A 16252-nucleotide genomic window follows, 5' to 3' on the forward strand; every position below is an offset into this window, starting at 1 on the left:
AGGGGAGTGTTGCGGCTGGCAGGAAACGTGATGAGATCTGGCTCTACCTTGGAGATAAAGGAAGCAATTCTTCATCTTATGCCAAAAAGGAACGGATGCCCAGTGAGCCTTGATCCCTGGTCAGAACGCTCTCAATTGCTCCTGTTTCTGATGAATTGGAGATGCTTTATGTGCCTGTGCTGTGAAGTGGCGCGGAGGACAGGTGTATTCATTTTTTTGTGTTGCAACAATCTGAGCAAGAATTAACCTGAAGGATTTTTTTTTTAGCCTATGCTACAGTGAAAAATCCAATTAAATAATAACAAAAGCATTAGCCTAAGGATGGGGAGAGTCACCCTCTTTGCAATACCCTTCATAGTACAACCAGTTAGACAACTGTGCACCAGCCGGGAAAGACACAGAGGACCACGCCTCTGTTAGCTCTGAACTCGGGTGGGATAAGAGAAGCTTACGGTATGAACCTGTTGGAAACCCACTCATTTTCTGTCCTGGTACCACCTGGCTTTTCCTGTAAGGGAATTGAGATGATGAGAAGGTTTGGGTGGTGGCTTGTTTCAGTGTCAAAATTGTTGTGTCCAAAATGATAATGAAATTAGGAAAAAAAAGCTACTTAGATCATTTCCCCCTCACCCTTCCCCCTTTTATTTTGTGTGAAAGCCCAAACCTGCTCCTGATTAAGAAATCCTTTTTGGCTGAACCTCTTAGACTTCCTCGGGAGGATGCTGGATTTATGCAGTTGGAACTTTGAGGCAGGAACTGACCCTAGATATCTTTGCAAGGCATTTTAGAAACTTCCAAGAATTACAGATTTGTAGGTAGCGACAAGGAGCTTTAGTCCTTGTTCTGAGCACAAAACTCAACTCAGACACAGCACCATACTGGTTTCTTTCTTTATATATGCGTAAATTTCAGCGTCTTTTACAGCATAGCACTGCAATATTCTGTTCACACGCTGATGTGAGTAACTACAGTTTCTGTGAACAGCACAGTGTTGCAAGAAGATTCAGGTTAAAGTGTGTTTCTGAATGGAGATGTGTGTTAGCAAACGAGGGAGAAATTTGTAGAATAATGGGGAGGGGCAAGTGATTGGGATAGAAAGAGACCCTGCGTCATCCTGTGTTTTTTCCTCATGCAGGTTTTTCAATGCTCTGAAATTAATTATATGCTCACTAAAATCTGGGAGGAGGGGGTGAAGGCTGGGGAGGGGGAACACGTTGCAGTCAGCCAGCAGAGCACGTTCTGACGGCAAATACGGGATGAAAAGAGCAGAGGAGGAGAAGGAAGGCAGACAGGGAGGCAAAGTGACAGAGCAGTGGGCGGAGGTGCACGGCAAATTTTAAAATAAAGTAGGAGCCCTGGGGTTCCTTGGAGTCAGAAGAGAGCTACGGGGGAATAGGGATCATTCTGCCCGTACCATCGCAGGTTGGGCATTGAAGCTCCCGAATGACGTTCCGATGTATCTGTTCTTTACACCTCTCCGGGCTTACTCGTGTCTTTTTGTGTTCCGTGGCGCTCGGGAATGCGCGGCATGCAGGTGGCCCCTGGCACGCAGCCCTCGGTGCCCGCTCCCGCCCGGACGCACCGCGGGCACACTCCCCTGTCTGTGCGCGTGCCCGCGACGCTCGGCCCCGCTGGGCGAGCGCTCCCCGCGCTCCGGGCACACGCGCGGGCTCGCCGTGCGCTCCGTCCCCACGCTCCAGGCCCCAGCCTCCCCCCGCAGCCACGCCGCCCCACCGCGCCTGCCCGAGCCCGTTCGTGGGTAGGGGTGGGCTCCCAGCCCAGCTGCTGCTCCTCTACCTGAACGCACACCGCAATTGCCAAACTGGCAATACAGCGGCTCGCTCGGGAAAGCTGATGATGCACGAGAGAAAGCTCTGATTGGGAGGAGAAAAAGACCTCGGTTTTCAGCATGTGCTCTTCCTCTGTCCCCACCCAGACCTTTCGCTGAGAGAAAAAGATGGAATGGGTTCTTCAGCACTGGCAGGAGTTTCCTTCCCAAAATAAAGGCAGCTCTCCTCAAATTATTTTTCAGGGGAAGTCCCTGGTGTCCCGCCTTTTTGGCAGCTAAGGAGCAAAATGTTGAAATTACAGGCTTGGGCGTGGAAGAAATCTCTTCACATTTGTGTCTAGGTGTGCCTGTATGTGTCTGTCCTCCCACCCCTCAGAGACAAATATATTCACACGCTCATACCTTGCAGATTATTCTTTCTTGTGGGTGTGATGCCAGTGTGAAGAGTGAAGTATTTGACTGACTGACTGCCTGTGCCCGCCCATGAGAGATGTAGATATCTAAGTGTTGTCATTTCTGCTTACAGTTGACTGTACCTCTGAATCTGAGCCCACAAAATTATCAGCTGAGAGGTAGCATAACTGAAAAGCTGGGTTGAGCTGTGTCTGAAAACCTGAATTCAACCTTTCCTGCCAGCAAGAGATGCAGTCAGTAACACACAGGGCTGGGCAGTGAGATAGGTGGCTAGAAATGCAAGTGTTGCATGCGCTGCGTAGTAGAACAGATGGACATTATTGGGGGTATGTGCTCACTATTGCATTGCATGAGTGATTAAACAATAACCCGCAAGCAAGTTTCCCACTTGTGGGTGAGATGAGTCCCATTCATCACCAGCCATAGACGACGGCTTCCCTCCTGTTCCATCCTCTCCTCCTCACCCCAGCGCCGGAGAGCCAGCAGCTGGAAAGGTTTAAACCTGCCACACCCATCAAATCAAAGGAGGGAGAGGGGAGAAGAGGCAGTCTGCATTTCTTCCCCCTTCCACACGAGCAGCATGAATAAACAGGGCTGTACCTCTAAAGATGCAGTTTAATGCCATTGTAGAAGGGAAAAGCATTAGGGAACAGTTCCAGCAATTACAGCCAGCCGGTGAGGTGGCTTGTCATTCCAGGAACTGCAGAGGTGTACAAGAAGGAGGAAATGGAGAAAAAGAGAGAGGAAGATGCCTGCAGAGTGAAGGTTTTCTTGCTTCAGGGTATTAAAATGTCTCAGGCTTCATTTAGGGTAACTTAATTATACTGCACGATCCAGATGCTTCAATACTTGCAAGGCGTGGTCTTACCTTAAAACACCACTGTGGACAGTGGAAAATGGGTATTTTAAAGGAAAGGTGTTTATCCACACCCCTCCTCCCATCGCTTGCCTCCCACCACTTGTGGTGTAAATCACCACAGAATGCTGACTTCAGGGCAGAGGCACTTCATCTGCACCTAGGGAGAGTCTAGCCAATGCCTCTGCCTTTCTGAGAGACACTGAGCAGCTTCTGTGCTTCTTCCAGTAAACAGTTGTTCCATGGAAGTTTAATTACTGTCCTCACTATTTCTTTTCCTGGGGCAATACCTCTGGGATTTCTACTGAGAAGGGTGTCTCCAGAGAAACAGCCCTCCCATCACCCTCTCCTCCTCTGCCTTTGCTGACTATTAGAGACATTGATTTCTCCTAGATCATATAATGTAACTGTTCTTAATGGCACAGACAAGGCCCCTTCTAGGGAACTAATTGCAGGCAGAGATTCCAGTGGGAGAAGGACAGCGATAGTGCTTAGTGGGAAAGAAATCAGTCTGTGGATCCAAATTGTCTTTGGCCACTTGCTCCTGAATTGAAGGCCCAGCAAAAACCAGTCAGGCAGGACCTGTTGGTATGCAGAGGCATCCTTGCCTAGAGAGCTGCGCTGAATCTTCTTGTGACCATGCCAGCCTGGGGACACGTGTGCAGCTCAAGGAACCAACATGTATTATCTGAGGACTTGTCCTGGCCTAATGCTGAGGCTGCCTGAATGATCTCAGAGCTGCTCCTGCCGTCGGATAAGGAATTGAGCTGTAGCTCCAGGCTCTGTCCATGCTATGCTGAAAGGATGGGCACTGCTTGGGGATGGAGATGAGAGGGACTTCTCCTTTGGTCATGTGGCTTTGACTGACTAGAAGGAGAAAGTGCAAAGAGTTTTCACCTCAAATCCACTCTCCTTGCAGGCCAGCTGTACTGGACCCTGAGATTACCTCAGCTGGTTAGAGCATGGTGCTATTAACACCAAGGTTGTGGAATCAATACCTGAGTGGGATATTCACTTAAGTGCTGGACTTGATGATCCTTGTGGATCCCTTTGAACTCAGAATATTATCTGATTTGGATTTTGTGATGCCACCCAGGATCCTCCTGCACAGATGTTATATTTCCCTCTCCCCATTTCCCAGAGAGCAGGAATTTCTCACTGCGAGGAGCTGCCAAGTGGCAATGCCTTCTGTGCTGGTGGGAAGGAGAATGAGGCCCACTGGCTTTTGAAAGATGAAAGTAGGCTGATAGTCTTGCATGATGCAAATGAAGGATGTGTATTCGTGCTTGGATTTGCTATGCTTGTGCTGTGAGGCATGTGGTCCTCATAGTGACTCATGTGCTTCATGTGCTGTCCGTGGCAGAGGACATGGGGCAGAACTGGGTTCTGCCTAATCTCTACCAAGCAGACAGGTATCTGCTGAGGGATTGGTCTATTACCAGGTAAAACAGCAGCTATAGCCTGAAGGTTGCTTTTGCTTTTGGCTGAGATAATTTGAAGCAAAACCACCAGAATCACAGAATATTCTGAGTTGGAAGGGACCCACAAAGATCACTGAGTCCAGCTTTTAAGTGAAGGGTCCATATGGGATGAAACCCACAGCCGTGGTGTTATAGCACCATGCTCTATAAGCTGAGATCTCTGCATGGTTGTGGAAGGCTGGTGGTGCATTGCTGACTGCCATTTGCTCAGTGCATGCACTGCTGGCCCATGCATCCTTCCTTCTGTACAACCTCCCGTTGTCCTCTTCCTGAACGTAAATGACTTGTGATTCCTTTCTTGCTTTGGGCTTCCTCCTTACACTGGTATGGGTCTTTTTGAATTTGAGAACGAACAAAAGCTCTGATGACAGTGCTCTAAAGACACCTGAGGATGAGAAACCTTTTGATGGCAGCTCTGTTTTGATGCCCTTTGGAAGTCACTGTTTGATGCCCCTGTTTGCTGTGAGTCTCACAGGTCTCAGGGTAGATTTGGCAGCAGTCCTTACCTGTCTGCATCTAAGTTTTGAAATCCCAGTGTTTAGTGTTGTAAAGAAACAACCATAGCCCAGTAGCTCTACACAGAGGGATATTGGGCTGATAAGAGGAGGTTGGTCATCCAGAAAGGTATGGTGGAGGGTGCAAATGTTTGCTGGTAGAATATCTTGGTGTGTGAGTACCAGAGCAGGTACCCTGATGAAACAACTTTCAACAGCTGAAGTCCAAAATCAAAGTCAGGAATCCATCCACACTCATTTAATCTATAATTCCAAGATCCTCCTGAGCACACCAGGAGGTGACATGTAACCTCAGAGCTCTGATGGCCTCAAGTGGAGAAGGTGTTTATGTTTCCTTTGGGCTCTTTCTATCACCTGCTGAGTGCATGTGTAAAACTCAATGGCTTTTCATGGTTGTGAGCACCACAGGGCAGTATAGAGGAATTGGTTTAGGGAGAGCTGGCTTCTCTTTCTGGCAGTGCTATTAACCTGCTTTCTGACTGATCTAAGCATACATTCTCTGACTATTATGGCCATCCCTGCAAGATGCTTCTTTAACTGGGAAACTAAACAATTAGAGTGGAAAAAAGAAAAAAAAAGAAAAAAAAAAAAAAAAGGGAAGCCCTGAACTGAGAGATGCTTTAGATAGGCAAATATCTCCTTTATCCATCCTCAGTCACTCCTGGAGTGCTAGGATGTTTATTAGCCTCTTGAGCTCCTTCAACACAAACCATTGATTTTCTTCTCAGACCAAGGCTTTATTACAATGGACCAGAGCCTGAGAGCAGGGCTAAAAACTTAGTTTTCTCCCTGCTATTCACCAGAGTGGTAGCTCCTCCCCAAACACCCCAGTAATCCAGCCCACAATATGTGTATGGGGTGAAGGAATAGTGTAATGAAAATAGTGATTTGTTTTTAATACAGCAAAAGGAATTTGTGCTTTTGGAGTTACACTGCTCCTGCTGTCTCCGCCTGTTACTCATTCTGTCTCCTCTCCCCATCTGTTCTGCTCCTTGCCTTCCCCCTGCTCCCTTGACCACACAGTACTCCTGCTGGCAGCATCAGCCATTACCACCAGGGTCTGGCTCCCTTCACCTTTCCTGGCACTGGTATTTGAAGGAGAACTGGGTTCCTTCTCTGTGCTCCAGTTGCTTTTGTATCTGCTCCAGTTCTCCACGTGGGCAGAGTTGCAGCTGACACAAATGAGCATCCCTAGACAGAGACAGCAAGTGGTGCATCTTCGCTTCTCACCTTCCTCTTGGCTCAGGTAAAAGGTTGCCCAGCCACAGCAGCAGCTGGGAAGGGTGTGGCTGCAACAGGAGCAATGCATGCAGTACAAACTGGTGTCAGCATTCCTGTTTTCCTGATGGTTCATGCTCCTTCCAGGCTTGTCCCTTGGCTTCTAATGCCACTGTTGGGTGGCAGGCTGTGCTACAGCTGTCTTGTTGGCCCAAGACAGGATGTCCTGAACCTGCCAACCAGGGACGGTTGGCATTTATGCCTCAAAAGGGGAGCCAGGATGTACTTACAGTCTCTTAAATTATGGCCAATAAATGTCAGTCCCGTTCATTACTCATCTTGCAGCTGAAGTTTCTTGAATTAATTCCAGCCATAATCACAGTATATCTCTATTTATAGAAGCTGGGACATCTCACAATATTTAGGCATTCTCTCTGGAGGATACACCTTTCTGTAAGAGCCGGTAATTAGTAAAGCTAAAGGGCTCCAAAAGAATATCACTTACTTGGTTTGAATGCCCCTAAAATTCAGGGGTGCAGGGGAGTGTGTTTTGATCTGAACCCCACTCTAAAGCTAGTTTTATTCCACCCTTCCCATAATTGCCTAGAAGTGCTACTGTGCTTTCAGGAACTTCAGGTTTTTTATGAATTGGCCTGATTGCTAATAATTGGTAATGTACAGAATAATATACAGCTCCGATCATTCTTATAACTGTTAAGACTTATCAATTAGCATTCAGTTCATCAGACTATTGAGTGGAGTCTAATCCGTTTATTTTATTAAGAGCATCCAATGACCTTATAAATCTGCAATGTTAAGTACTCTAGGGTGTGCATGTTGGGCACCATGGTACTATGCTATGCTCTTTTGCAGAAGAGGCCAGTCATTTCTATTAATTCAGATTGAAACCAGCAGGATGCAAACCACAATGGTTTTGAGCTGACCATTGTTCACCTTGTGTCATTTCACCTTCTGTCTGCCCATAGCTTTAGGAGTAAAGCATTCAGTGGTGGATTTATAAATAATTTAACAAAAAGTCATCTAGGTTCGGAAGGATAGACATAAAGAAACAGGTGTCAGTTGCTGATTTGCTGACAGTAAAATTGCAGCCCTTTGGTTTCAAGTAAGAGTGAAATCTACTGCTGGAAATCACCCACTGAGCAAGGAGGGCATCACCTGCTTGGCTGTGCCTGAGACGAGTGGTGAAGCTGGGAGGCAGTACTGGAATGATGGGGAACTGAGGCAGAGGGGCTTTTAGAAGCTGGACCAAAAGTTTACCCCCTGCAGGAACACTTCACTGTGTTCCTTAGAACTGTGAACTTTCACTTCACCTAGTCCTAACATTTTAATTCTTAGCTTGATATGTTCGAGAAGTCAGACTGGCAGCTTGCAACAACCTGGATTGCACAGGTTGAGATGATTCTGTCAGAATGGAGACTTTGCCTGATAAAAGATGTAATGCTGTGGTTTTAACCCTTCCTATTTACATTTCCTGTGGAAAACCCAAGAGAATTTCAAGTCCTAGATAGAATTCTTAGGACGGACAACTGCAGCAGAAAATTGATGCTTAATGTTGACTATTAAAATTGATAGGTATGCAACCAGTCCTGCCTAAAGCACAGCACTGGCAAATGGCCTTTCCCTTGTCTCCTAAATTCCACTCAGAATACCAGCTAGAAGAGATGAAACCCTAAGGAAAGGACAAATGGAGCAAGGAAAGAAAATATCTCCTTCCAAAATAATGGAAGAACTGAAGCCAGCTGAAATCTCCATGAAGTAAACAGAAGTTGGATAAGTTCCAGAGAAAAGTTAGCAAAGTTAAGATGTGAAACAATACTTGAAGCTGACTATTATATGGTAAAACTGGATATGCAGCAAAAAGAACCCTCCATTATGATCCCAGTGTACAAGATTTTTTAGAAGATGAAGGAAAAAAAAGATGACAAATTAGTGAAAAACGACCCGAATGGCTCATAGGAACTCTTACAATTAGTTCTTCTTTATATTCATTGTGTTCTTGCTTTGAGTGGTATGATTCCACAAATCAGGAAGAGATACCATGAGACAATGCCTTATCTTGTAGAATTTAATTACTTTTTAATCAGGGTGTGACTGCCAAGAGGAGTCTGAAATGCCTCACAGTATTTTACCATTGTTCTGAACTGAGAAATAACGGATTGTTCTAAACTGAAGTACATTCTTAGAGGTGTCTGTCACAGGCTGTAGAACTTCAGAGCTTCCTTCCTTTCTAAATGTGGAGGTGTCTAAAGCTCTCACACAATTATACTTAAAACTGTAAAGTCCCCATAACATTCATAAGCTGTTTACTGGCATGCCTAGATGATCCTTTTATAACCCATAATCAACTCAATACACAGACAAAATAATAATTGAGCCAGAGCAAGAGGGTGAAATAATATCATCCTGACTCTCTCTGTTTATGGTGCTCTTGGAGAGGAGAGGAGAGCTGTGATTGAAGCTTTACATCCAGCATTGTCAATAAGGCCAAAGCATTTTATGCTAATTTTGCATATCTTCAGTAATGTGATCAGCTGCAAGTTGATGGCTAGAAGAGGTAACAGGAGCCACAAAGGAGGAAGATCAGGATCTAGGAAAAGGGCAGAACAAATCAGGATTTACTGATGTAAGATGGCTCTTTCAAGTCATCCTAGCTTATTTACAAAGGTGAGGGAAGCAATCTCTGAACCATAAGCTTTGAATGCTTTGAAGACTCATGAGGCCTGGATGAGATGTCAGAAGGCTGAAAACAAGCAGAAGATAAGAAATTGCAGAGTACCCAGTTTAACTTCATTCCTGGAGAAAAAAAAATGGTGGAAATAATCAAATAAAGGAGATTATTAGGAGCCAGCACAGATCTGTCAAGAACAGATCATGTCAAACTAATTTAGCTTTCTTCTGTAACAAGCCTTGTGGATACAGAGGAAGTAGTTGTCATACCTTGTCATTTGTAAGGATTTTGACATTATCTCGCAGTCTTTTATCATAAATGAAGCAAAGAAACATGTTCCAAAGGAAAGCATTACAGCAGGGATGCAGAACTGGTGTAGATAATTTTGGTCAATGAGCAATTCTCACTGATTTCCTGTTGAAACGGAAGACTATTGAGCAGGTTGCCACAAGCTTGTGGCCTGCTAGTACTTCATATTTTCATTAACCAACATTGTACTTTATAGTATAATTTTAACCTGGGTAACTGTCTAGAGGAAGTGTTTTATAAAATCTGCAGATGGCATAAACCAGCTGTGGTGAGCTGGGGGAAACCACTGTAATTCAAGAACAGCTTGTCAGACCAGGGACCTGGTTTGAACATCAGAGTGAATTTGAAGCACTCTCCATGGGAATGATTAATAAATTGCAGTCAGTTCTACATGAGAGACCACAGGGAGGCAGACGGGGTCTCTAGAGGACCACAAGTTCAGTGTTAGGCTAGAACGTCGTCCTGTTCCCAGGAAGGGGAACACCATCTTACCAGGCTGTGCAAGTGGGAGCACAGGCCATCAGACACATCTCATAAGCCTCCAGCTCTTATGGACACATGTAGGACTCAGCTGAAATGTCCTTGCCTTAGTTTTGTACTGCACTCTGAGGAAGTGTGGTCCAGTGAGAGGATATGGACTGGGATAGTGAGAATTGCTTGAGGTAAAAGGAGAAAAGACTGAAATAATTAGGGTTGCTTAACCTAAAAGAAGTAAGGCCAAGAGTGATCCAGATGCTAGTCTGGCAAGTGAAAGAAAACAGGAGTAATCTGTTCCCACTGCCCATGATGTATAAAAATAGAAGTAATAGTCTTTATTGAGGTGTCCAAAAAGACTGTGATGCACTGTGATATATTGAATAAATTATGGCAGCTTCAATCACTGAAGGGCTGCAGGAAGTACCTCTGGACCAGGGGATGGACTAAATGTTCTCTTGTGCTCCTTCAACACTATTTCATATGCTTATTATCAAATATTCACTGAAGCAGAACCTGGACCCAGTCTCTCCTCTTGCAGGACTGTGTTTAACCAGTAGGCTATAAAGTGATATTTACTTTTGTATGCTCTCTGTCTCTGGCCTGATGATTATTTAATTCTTTCATAGAAAAAGCCAAGGAGCTTATGCAGGAAAAGCTAGGAGAAGCTTGCTCTAAGCAGTCTTTTGTAGGAGGGAGGTAAGACTTGAGATCATTCCAGGTACAGTAGAAACTGGATCAGCATCTTCCATAATTTAGGGAAGCTAGTATGTCCACTGAGATACTGAATAAATAGTTATTTACTACAGGCTGTCAGAGAGGAACTAGAATAGCTCTTTTCAGTGCAGGGGTTCAGGGCTTGGATCCAAACCAGAAGATACCTCCCCAATAACCAGAGCAAGATGCCTAAACCCAGACGGTTTAGATGTCACTCTGTCTTCAGCATTTGTTATAGCCAGGTTCTAAAGGCATTCACTTGGTGTATTATGGTACTGACATGCCCAGTTCTACCCGTATTTTCTAGTGGACTTAAGGCTGTGGTTTCAGCAAGACATCTGAACTTCTTCCTAGACTTAGCTCCAACATCCATCTCCTGAACACAAACATCTGCTGGAACTCCACACCGAGGTGCCCTGTTCATCATCTTCACGGGAGAATTATTACAAGGGATTTAGCAATTGGTGGCTTCTTCTACCTGCCTGACATGAATTGTCTCAAAGCATTTGTATGGCAGTCACTCAGAAATTCCCAACCAGAGTGCTGTACTCCTGCTAGAAGTCACCTTCAGTGCTTAATCCCCTCTGCTGCCATTAGAGCTATTGTTGCGTGGAAATATAGAAGAGCTAAAGCTGATCTGTGGTATCTTCCAGTATCTCATGCTAAATCTGTATAACTCTTAGGAAGATATCCTTTGTTTATTCCTGAGTCTTTTCACAACACAAGAGGGGGAACAAGACACCCTGCCTATAGTCAGGATTACCCAGCTTTGGGGAGATGAGATAAATTGCAATAGTCAAAGACAATCTTTTAATCTACATCAAACTTTGCTGGGCTTTTCCTGTTTGGACAAGAATTTTCTTGGTAGGGGTCTTCTTCAAATAGACACTGTGGCTTTTTAATTTATTTGTCTGATGAGATTAGAGGAATAAAGCTTTGAAAGTGCAAAGAATTTTGCAACCATTTAATAGGTAACAGTTGCGCCTTTATAATACAAAGGAGAAGAATGTTATGATTTCAAATGATAAAATTTCCTCTTTTCTCCCTTTTTAGTTTACATTTAAAAGAAAAGATTAAACACCTTTATTAAGCATATATTTAGTTTTCAAAGTCAAACACTTAGTATACAGAAAATTAATTAAAAGGGTTGCCTATCCATCTTTAATTTGTCTTCTCTCATGAATAGACATAAAAATGTGGTTCTTAATTATAAGATCAAACACTGGTACCTTTTTTTTCAATAGGACCCCAGTCTCATTCAGTGCACAGAATGGAATACACTTAGGGACTCAATGAGTTTTGCCATAAACAAAGCTGATTTCTACAGGTCTCCCGTTTCATTTACTGCCAGTGATGAAGGTTATAGATTGAATTGGGCAGGAGGCTGTTCAAAAACAGAAGAATGGTCTCGTATTTTGGCAATTGAATACTGCCCTGAAGAATTAGGCTTTTTCCTGCCTCTTGTCACAAGTTCCTATGTGATATGAAAAGACCACGAAAATGAGGTTTTCCATGGGTGGCCACTAATTGGTGTGTTCTCGTTTCCTGGATTCTCAGTTTGAGACACCTGGGGTCTGACTTGCAGAAGAGCAGAGCTGGTATTGTATGGAGGTTTGCTGTCAACACACACAGAGCTGGGGAAATACTAATCTGAGGCATCACCAATTAGGGACCCAAAATGTGTCATTGTTCTGGCCATTTTGACCTTAGCCTCTTTTTGTTTGATTTTAGTGTCTGTAAAATAGAGATAACAACCCCACCTGTCTCCCTGGCAGAATATCCATTAAGGCCCATGAAGCAATGAGATATTATGGCAAAATAGCAACACAGAAAAAGACCATGAAGAAATCAGTATTCTGAATTCAGTGATGGGTTTGAATGGTGTATGGCAAATAAGGCACTTTGCTGTGCTTGAAATTAGGATAACAGGAAAATACTGAATTGCTCACTCTGTGAGCTCTTTCCTTTGTAGTAGCTGAGGTGAGGGACAATTTCAAGGAAAAAAAAAAGATACAATAAAAACTATTAAAAGGCATCTGCCGGAGGAAGTCAAAGTGAGGTTTCAGAGGCAGTCTCCATTTCACATTTTCTGCTTCCACCTATAACATGTGCCCAGAAAGATGCTTGTAAGACAGCTTTTTATGTAATACATAAGTCCCATTACTTTTGACTTGTGCCTGTGAATGATAGGTTGCAAAATAATTGGGAAAAAGTGGGCCAAGGCTGTTATCACTGAAACTAGTACTACACTTTTCATTGATATTTGAGGTAAGATCCTTAAAAAGTCATTCCTGGAACACTCTTGTTATTACTTTATTTGCATGTGAGGAAACCAAGACACAGAAGAAAGTGGAATAATCTGCTGCAGTAATTCTGCCTGTTTTCTCTTTATATAACCAATAGCTTTTAAACTAGCATTCACACTCCTGAATGAATTAATCTAGAAAGGACAGAAAAAGGATAGGTTTGTTCCTCTCTTCTTCCACTCCCTTCTTCTCACCTGGAATAAATTGAGTGATAAAAATAATCTGTTTGCTTTATTTGCCAGTCTTTTTGTTTGTTTGCTTGGTTGGTTTGGTTTTTTTGTGTCTGTAGGGTGGAACATGTGTCTGCCTATGGGACACTCTGGGAGGGTCTCATAAGGAAGAACTGACCCTGAAGTAGTGGAAGCAAGCAGGTCCGTGTTGTCATAGGTCCTGTATTCTGAGCTTGTGCTGTGCTTATTAAGTTGTGGGTTGTTGCCCTGGAGGATCTCCAGGTGGGGAGGTTGTGCTCACAACATGGTCTGGATCATAAGCTCCACACCAGGATGCACCTAAGAAAGAGATCAGAGCCCTCAAACTGCACTTAACAGGGAGCCTGAGAAGAGGCAAGAACCTTGGTGGTACACTGTCATACACTTGTATTGATGAGAGCCTTCTCCAAATCTGAATATGGTGTTGCTGTTGTCGAGACCATGAATACTTGTATTGCCTCTCTCAGATCTCTGGTTTGTAAGATGAGACACAATTTTCTGGTCAGGCATAGGCGGGGATTTTTTCCTACCATGCCTACATATGCTAGCTGCTGCTGAGCTGTTGTGTTGCCTCCTAAGCCTCTGTGTCCGTGAATTATCTCCAGAAGAAAGTTACTTCTCCAAGGGGTGCACAAAGCACTGGTGCAGAGCTGACAGTCAAGACAGAGTGATCAGAAGAGAGATTTCACGGAGGCAGTGTAGGTGGCCAAAAGAGAAGGTCTTGTTCGCAGGTCTGGAGGACACTGTTCCCCTACCACTTAAGAATGGAACTGGAGAGGCTGTTGGTGTAGGGAAGAAATAGACCACGTTGCCAAGTGTAAATGTGGTTGTCTCTCTGCACCAAACCTGGTGCATATTTGCCAGGAAGGCAGTGGAAATGTAGATCTTGTGTTAGCTTTTGTGAGATGGTGGGGATTTTATAGTCCCTACTGTTCCCAAAGCACACAGGATTTTAGGCTAACCTTGCTGTAATGCTTGTGGAAATGTGCACTGCTACAGCACACAAATGGAGGGGGTGGCAGAAAAGGCATTGGACTACATCAGAAGACATTTATTGGAAGTATCTGTGATCATGGGACTTCGCTGGCTTCTTATCCCTCTAGAAAGAGAAGCACTGAGCACAGCAGATAATACTGTAACTTGTAAGCTCCTGCCCTGGAACTGAAGGGGCCTTACCAAACTAAGGTCAGCCTTCCCATCTCACAAAGTGCAGTAAGTGGCCCCACTGTCAGGGCTTGCTTGCTTCTCTTCCATGGTTCTGAACTGTCCCTGCAGAGGGCAAAATGTGCTTCTTGTTGCTCTGCCTCATTATATCCACCCAGTTCCATCTTTCACATATGATTCATTCTCTCTTAACTTCATGCAGTATGATATCATTGATGCTGATATCCCCAACCTGTAATTTTTCAACTTCTCTTAGATACTTGCCTCCAAACTCTTGCTGTCAGGTGCAGCAGACAGTAGAGGATGCTGAGTACCTCTGAGGGGTACCATACCAAGCAGTTCTGCTGTTTGGAAATCCATTTGTGAAAGCTGAGCAGCACAGAAATGCCTGGAGAAGTTAATCAGAATTGGAGATAGGCACAGTTTTTTTAAAAACCACAAGCTTCAAGTGCTGTGGTGTAAACAGGAGGTCATTTTACTGCCAGTGGCAGTGAAATAGTGCTCAATTATACAGAGCATGGAAAGTGCTAAACAGGATTTCTGCCTTTCCTTTGCTCCACTTCTATCAACGCCCTGTGCTTCTGCCCTGCAGCAACCCTGCTATTCCAGCTCTGATGTTCCAGGGTAGCTACAGAGCTGACAAAAACTAGGCAAGGGTATAGCTGATCCTTTGAACAAAGTAATTCTCTGTTCAGTAGCTTTTTTGTACATATTAAATGATTAAATCTTTAGGGGACTTTTCCCTGATGCAGTAATTGTGCATTCATTAAATTGCCAGATAAGATGTACTTTCTATTAATTCATTTTTTGCTAAGAAAAAACCTTCATTTTTCACTGATAATCCTGCTTCACCTAATTCAAGGATGGACAACTTGTGGCTTTCGACCCAGAGGCAGATACTGAGTGATTGACATGTAACTCCCACAATGGAATCACAGAATCATTTAGGTTGGAAAGGACCTTTAAGATTGTGGAGTCCAACCTTTGTCTGATCAGCACCTTGTCAACTAAACCATGGCACTGAGTGCCACATCCAGTCACTTCTTGATCACCTCCAGGGTTGGTGACTCCACCACCTCTCTGGACAGCCCATTCCAATGCATGGCATCCCTTTCTGTGAAGAAATTTCTCCTCCTGTCAAACCTGAACCTCCTCTGGTGCAGCTTGAGGTTATGAAGATATGTTGTAATCTTGCTAGCACACTGGTGATGTTACAAGTTCTTTTTTATCCATATCTCCATGTGGGAGGAAGCCCCCAGTGGCTTCTGAGGCCACCAGCTTCCTACCAGCTCTGGGACTCAGCTGGGCACCCAGCCTCATCCCACCCCACACTAGATGCTGGCACCCTGGGGGGCCACTGCTTGTTTCTGCCTGGCTGCTGCTTGCTGAAAAATCCCACACCTTGCCTTAAGGGTTCTGGTTAGGCGCTTGACACCTCTTGGACATTTAAAGTTGTTTTGGGTTTTTTTGTGTTTATTGTAAGATGTTGATGAAACCAAGAGGTTTGAACTCCCATGATGTAGTTAATTACATTTTAGAAAGTGAAATCTGGGTAAAAGCTGAATCATACCTCATTACAGGGAGTGGAAATAGATTTTGACTTCAGCTGTAGTATGAGCTAATATATGTGCGATAAAGATAATGGAGAAACTATGTTAGAAGAAGGTTATTAAAGATGCTAAGGCAAATATAAAAAAACCAAGCCAACACTGGGAATGTAATTGACTGTGCAACCTCAGTATGGTCTTCCCTTGTAAATACATTTCAGTACACTTCTAATGAGAGGAACACATTTTTCTTTTCTGGGATTCTGACCACATTCAGGTCACAGAATGGACAGTGCTCACTGAATGAGCAGTTATTCAATATTTTGAATTCTCAAATAAGTCAGTGTGTGACTCCCACAACTTTGCTTAATATTATTCAAACCTTGCTCTGAAATCAGAAATACTAATTTTCTCCTGAGCTGTCTTGTGATTCTGAGCACATCCCTGATATCACTTAGTAAATCTTTGCAACACCCATGTGAGATAACTCTGTTTTTGCAGGTGGACAGCTGAGGCATGAAGAGTTTGGTCAGCAGGATGCCCTAGTTTTATGTCCAGAATTTC

At 44.1% G+C, this 16252-nt stretch overlaps 1 protein-coding gene across 1 annotated transcript in view; it reads left to right on the plus strand.

Moving 5' to 3' along the window:
• The window catches only part of GAP43 (growth associated protein 43), a 52974-nt gene that overhangs the window by 598 nt on the left and 36124 nt on the right, over nucleotides 1-16252 (plus strand). The gene's annotated exons all lie outside the window — the stretch shown is intronic.

Source organism: Geospiza fortis, unplaced genomic scaffold, assembly GCF_000277835.1.
Source record: "Geospiza fortis unplaced genomic scaffold, GeoFor_1.0 scaffold1, whole genome shotgun sequence".
Taxonomy (NCBI): Eukaryota; Metazoa; Chordata; class Aves; order Passeriformes; family Thraupidae; genus Geospiza; species Geospiza fortis.